Source organism: Bos grunniens, chromosome 21 (genome assembly GCF_055505025.1).
Source record: "Bos grunniens cultivar Pamir isolate PY7600 chromosome 21, Bosgru_T2T1.0, whole genome shotgun sequence".
In the NCBI taxonomy this organism is placed as follows: Eukaryota; Metazoa; Chordata; class Mammalia; order Artiodactyla; family Bovidae; genus Bos; species Bos grunniens.
In genome coordinates this window covers 1140125-1145143 of record NC_141185.1, presented here as the reverse complement: position 1 = coordinate 1145143, position 5019 = coordinate 1140125, and the positions used below count along the sequence as shown (strand labels likewise).

Genomic DNA, 5019 nt, shown 5'->3' with positions numbered 1-5019 from the left:
AGGGTCTTAGTTTTTTCAGTGTTGAGTTTCCAGCCAGCTTTCTCATTCTCCTCTCTCACCCTCATCAAGAGGCTCTTTAATTCCTCTTCTCTTTCTGCCATAAGTGTGGTGTCATCTGCGTATCTGAGTTTATTGATATTTCTCCCAGCAATCTGGATTCCAGCTTGAGATTGATCCAGCCCAGCATTTTGCATGATGTACTCTGCATAGAAGTGAAATAAGTAGGGTGAAAATATACAACATGTCCTACTCCATTCCCAATTTTGAACCAGTCTGTTGTTCCATGTCTGGTTCTAACTGTTACTTCTTGACCTGCATACAGGTCTCTCAGGAGGCAGGTAAGGTGGTCTGGTATTCCCGTCATTTTCAGAGTTTTCCAGTTTGTTGTGATCCACACAGTCAAAGGCTCTAGCATAGTCAATGAAGCAGAAGTAGATGTTTTCCTGGAACTCTCTTGCTTTTTGGATGATCCAACAGATGTTGGCAGTTTGATCTCTGGTCCCTCTGCCTTTTTTCCTCCTCTGCTCCCCACATCCTCTGTCTTTTCTAAATCCAGCTTGAATATCTGAAAGTTCTCTGTTCATGTACTACTGAACCCTAACTTGAAGGATTTTGAGCATAGCCTTCCTAACATGAGAAACGAGCGTGACTGTGCAGTAGTTTGAGCTTTCTTTGCCTTTGCCCGTCGTTGGGATTGGAATGAAAGCTGGCCTTTTCCAGTCCTGTGGCCACTGCTGAGTGTGTCAAGTTTGCTGGCATATTGAGTGCAGCACTTTAAGAGCATCATCTTTTAGGACTTGAAATAGCTCAGCTGGAATTTGGTCACTCCCGCTAGCATTGTCTGCAGTGATGCTTCCTATGGTTTCCCTGGTGGCTCAGAGGTTAAAGCGTCTGCCTGGAATGTGGGAGACCTGGGTTCGATCCCTTGGTCGGGAAGATCCCCTGGAGAAGGAAATGGCAACCCACTCCAGTATTCTTGCCCGGAGAATTCATGGATGGAGGAGCCTGGTGGGCTACAGTCCATGGGGTCGTAAAGAGTCGGACACGACTGAGCGACTTCACTTTCACTTTCTTTCCTAAGGCCCACTTGACTTCACACTTCAGGATGTCTGGCTCTAGGTGCCAGACACCCAGAATAACACACCATTGTGGTTATTCATTAAGGTATTTTTTGTACAGTTCTTCTGTGTATTCCTTGTTTTTTTTTTTTTTGGCTGTCAAATAATCCTTTATTCTTCTTTTCCTCTTGCAGTTCTTAACTAGCTGGTCACTGTCGATGTCATCTATGATGCCACGAGGGCGGCGGCCATCGACATTGCAGCCACAGATGGGGCACTTCCTGGGACCTTTTTAACGGTTCCAGAGAGTTCTCTGGGCTAGAGCGTTCTCTAGCTAGAGATCAATGCTGCACCTGCCAGGCAATGTCGACAATCTCATCAAAAGTGATGTTTCCACTGTGCTTAATGTTTTCTGCTTCTTTCTATCTCTTGGTGGTTCCTTGAGGACTTTGATGATCAGGGCAGAAGCAGAAGATACCACCTCAATCCAGGCCTGTCTGTTCTGATCAGTCTCACTGTAATCCTCAGACTCTTCCAATCACCAGTCGTCCTGGTGATGTTATCACCTGCCTTTTTTGGAGACAGACCCAGGGGCCAATCTTGGGGATTAGGGCAGATGTGGCACCAACTTCCCCACCAGCGCACCTCAGGCATGCGACTTTGATCTCATTGGGGTTGAACTTAGGTGGCATGGAGGAGGCGGCTGGTGTCGGAAGAACCCGGATTCGGGATGACAAAGAAAGTTGTACTTTTGCCTCCTCTGAGCCAAAAGCTCTTCTGTGTATTTTTGCCACCTCTTAATATCTTCTGTTTCTGTTAGGTCCATACATTTTCTGTCCTTTATCATGCCCATCCTTGCATGAAACGTTCCCTTGATATCTTCAATTTTCTTGAAGACATCTCTAGTCTTTCCCATTCTATTGTTTTCCTCTACTTCTTTGCGCTGATCACTGAAGAAGGCCTTCTCTCTCCCTGCTGTTCTCTGTAACTCTGCATTCAGTTGGGTATATCCATTTCTCCCTGGCTTTTCAACACTCTTCTTTCCTTAGCTATTTGTAAAGGCTCCCCAGACAACCACTTTGCCTTCTAGCATTTCTTTTTCTTTGGGATGCTTTTTGTCACTGACTCCTGTACAGTGTTACAACCCTCTTTCCATAGTTCTTCAGGCCCTCTGTCCTCCAGATCCAATCCCTTGACTCTATTCATCACTTCCACTGTATAATCATAAGGGATTTGATTTAGGTCATACCTGAATGGTCTAGTGATTTTCCTTACTTTCTTCAATTTAAGTCTGAATTTCGCAGTAAGGCGTTCATGATCTGAACCGCAGTCAGCTCCAGATCTTGTTTTCGCTGACTGTATAGAGCTTCTCCATGTTCGGCTGCAAACCATAATCAATCTGATTTCGATTTTGATCATTAGTGATGTGCATGTGTAGAGTCGTCTCTTCTGTTGCTGTAAAAGGATGTTTGCTATGACCTGTGCACTCTCTTGGCAAAACTCTGGTAGCCTTTGCCCTGCTTCATTCTGTACCCCAAGGCCAAACTTGCCTGTTACTCCAGGTAACTCTTGACTTCCTACTTTTGCTTTCCGGTCCCCTATGATGAAAAGGACATCTTTTGGGGGGTGTTAGTTCTAGAAAGTATTGAATGTCTTCATAAAACCGTTCAACTTCAGCTTCTTCAGCATTACTATTCGAGGAGTAGACTTGAATCACTGTGATATTGAATGGTTTGCCTTGGAAACGAACAGAGATCATTCTGTTGTTTTTGAGATTGCACTCAAGTACTGCATTTCGGACTCTTTTGTTGACTATAAGGGCTACTCCATTTCTTCTAAGGGATTCTTGCCCACAGTAGTAGATATAATGGTCATCTGAATTAAATTCACCCATTCCAGTCCATGTTAGTTCACTGATTCCTAAGATGTCAGTGTTCACTCTTGCCATCTCCTGCTTGACCACGTCCAATTTATCTTGATTCCTGGACATAACATTCCTGGTTCCTATGCAGTACTGTTATGTACAGCATCGGACTTTAAGTTTCACTACCAGACACACCCACAACTGCGCGTCGTTTCTGCTTGGCCCAGCCTCTTCATTCCTTCTGGGGCGATTTCTCCGCTCTTCTCCTGTAGCATTTTGGGCACCTACTGCCCTGGGGGTCCATCTTTCAGTGACCTATCTTTTTGCCTTTTCATACTGTTCATGGGGTTCTCCAGGCAGGGATACCAGAATGATTTGCCATCCCCTCCTCCAGTGGATCATGTTTTATCAGAACTCTCCACTGTGACTATGGGTGACCCTGCACGGCATGGCTCATAGCTACACTGAATTATGCAAGCCTCTTTGCCTCAACAAGGCTATGATCCATGACGAGAGCGCTGAAAATATCAAATCCCGAATCCCTTGTTACTGCACACATCTTGGAAGATTTAATCCAACCCACAATATGCTCTTCCCTCCCCCACTAGGACTTGCAGACACCAACCCACACACCCCCAGGCTCCTGACAGTATAAATGACGAATCTGGCAGACCTTTTGATGTGCAAACCCTCTTTTCCCAAATTAGGCTTGTGCTTAACCTCCTTGGACATGCTGGGATCTGACTCTAATTGTAGGTTTGGGATGGTGAGGGGCGGTGGAAGTGGAGCGCGTGGAAATCGGCACCTGCTTGCAAAGTAACCACATCAGAAGAGGCCACTGCTGGGCCTGCAGAGGAGGCAGGACTGGACCCACGGGAGGGGGAGGGGCTGCGCCCGCTCAGCGCGGTCACTGGCTACTGTGGGATTCTGGCATCTAGATCTGCCCCAAATCCGGCGTCCAACTCTGTCCCCATCAGAGTCCTGCCATTCACGGGGACCTGCAGAGGGAGGTTAGCTCAGTCTGTCCTGGGATTCTGAACCCTCTGGATCTTGCTGGGCCACCTTGGGAGCACATCCGCTCTGCAGACTTTGGGGAGCAGAGACCCTCTCAATGATGGCAGGAACACTCTTGCTCTCTGACCTGCCTTGAGCTCAGGATTCAACCCCCCAATCATGTCACTTTATTTCCTTAGACACTGGTACAGTTCCTCCAGTGGCCCCTCCCACTGTCCTGAGCTGTACCCGCCCCTTCCACCCCAATCACTGCTTGTGCAAGTAACTGTTTCACCACAGTGTACCACATGCTGTTGCTGCTCAGTCGCTCAGTCATGTCCGACTCTTTGTGACCCCGTGGACTGCAGCACACCAGGCTTCCCTGTCCTTCACCATCTCCCAGAGTTTGCTCAGATTCATGTCCACTGAGTCAGTGATGCCATCCAACCATCTCTTCCTCTGCCGCCCCCTTCTCCTCCTGCCCTCAGCCTTTCCCAGCATCAGGGTCTTTCCCAATGAGTCAGTTCTGCATCAGGTGGCCAAAGTATTGGGGCTTCAGCTTCAGCATCAGTCCTTCCAATGAATATTCAGGAATATTGATTGGTTGATTTCCTTTAGGATTGACTGGTTTGATTTCTTTGGTGTCCAAGTGTCTCTCAAGAGTCTTCTCCAACACCACAGCTCAAAAGCATCAATTCTTTGGCACTCAGTCTTCTTCACGGTCCAAATCAAACATTTGTACATGACTATTGGAAAAACCATAGCTTTGACTATATCAACCTTTGTCAGCAAAGTGATGTCTTTGCTTTTTAATATGCTGTCTAGGTTTTTCATAGCTTTTCTTCCAAGGAGCAGGCATCTTTTAATTTCATGGCTGCAGTCACTGTCTGCAGTGATTTTGGAGCTCAGGAAAATAAAATCAGTCACTGTTTCTATTTTTTCCCTTTTTATTTGCCATGAAGTGATGGGACCATGACCTTAGTTTTTTGAATGTTGAGTTTTAAGGCAGCTTTTTCACTCTCCTCTTTCACCCTCATCAATAGGCTCTTTAGTTCCTCTTTACTTTTGGCCATCAGAGTGGTATCACCTGCATATCTGAGGTTG

General features: G+C 46.5%; 1 pseudogene; it reads right to left on the bottom strand.

Moving 5' to 3' along the window:
* Positions 1-1152: 1152 nt before the first annotated feature.
* Positions 1153-2097, bottom strand: LOC147348846 (large ribosomal subunit protein uL11 pseudogene; annotated as a pseudogene).
* Between the last annotated feature and the right edge of the window lie 2922 nt (positions 2098-5019).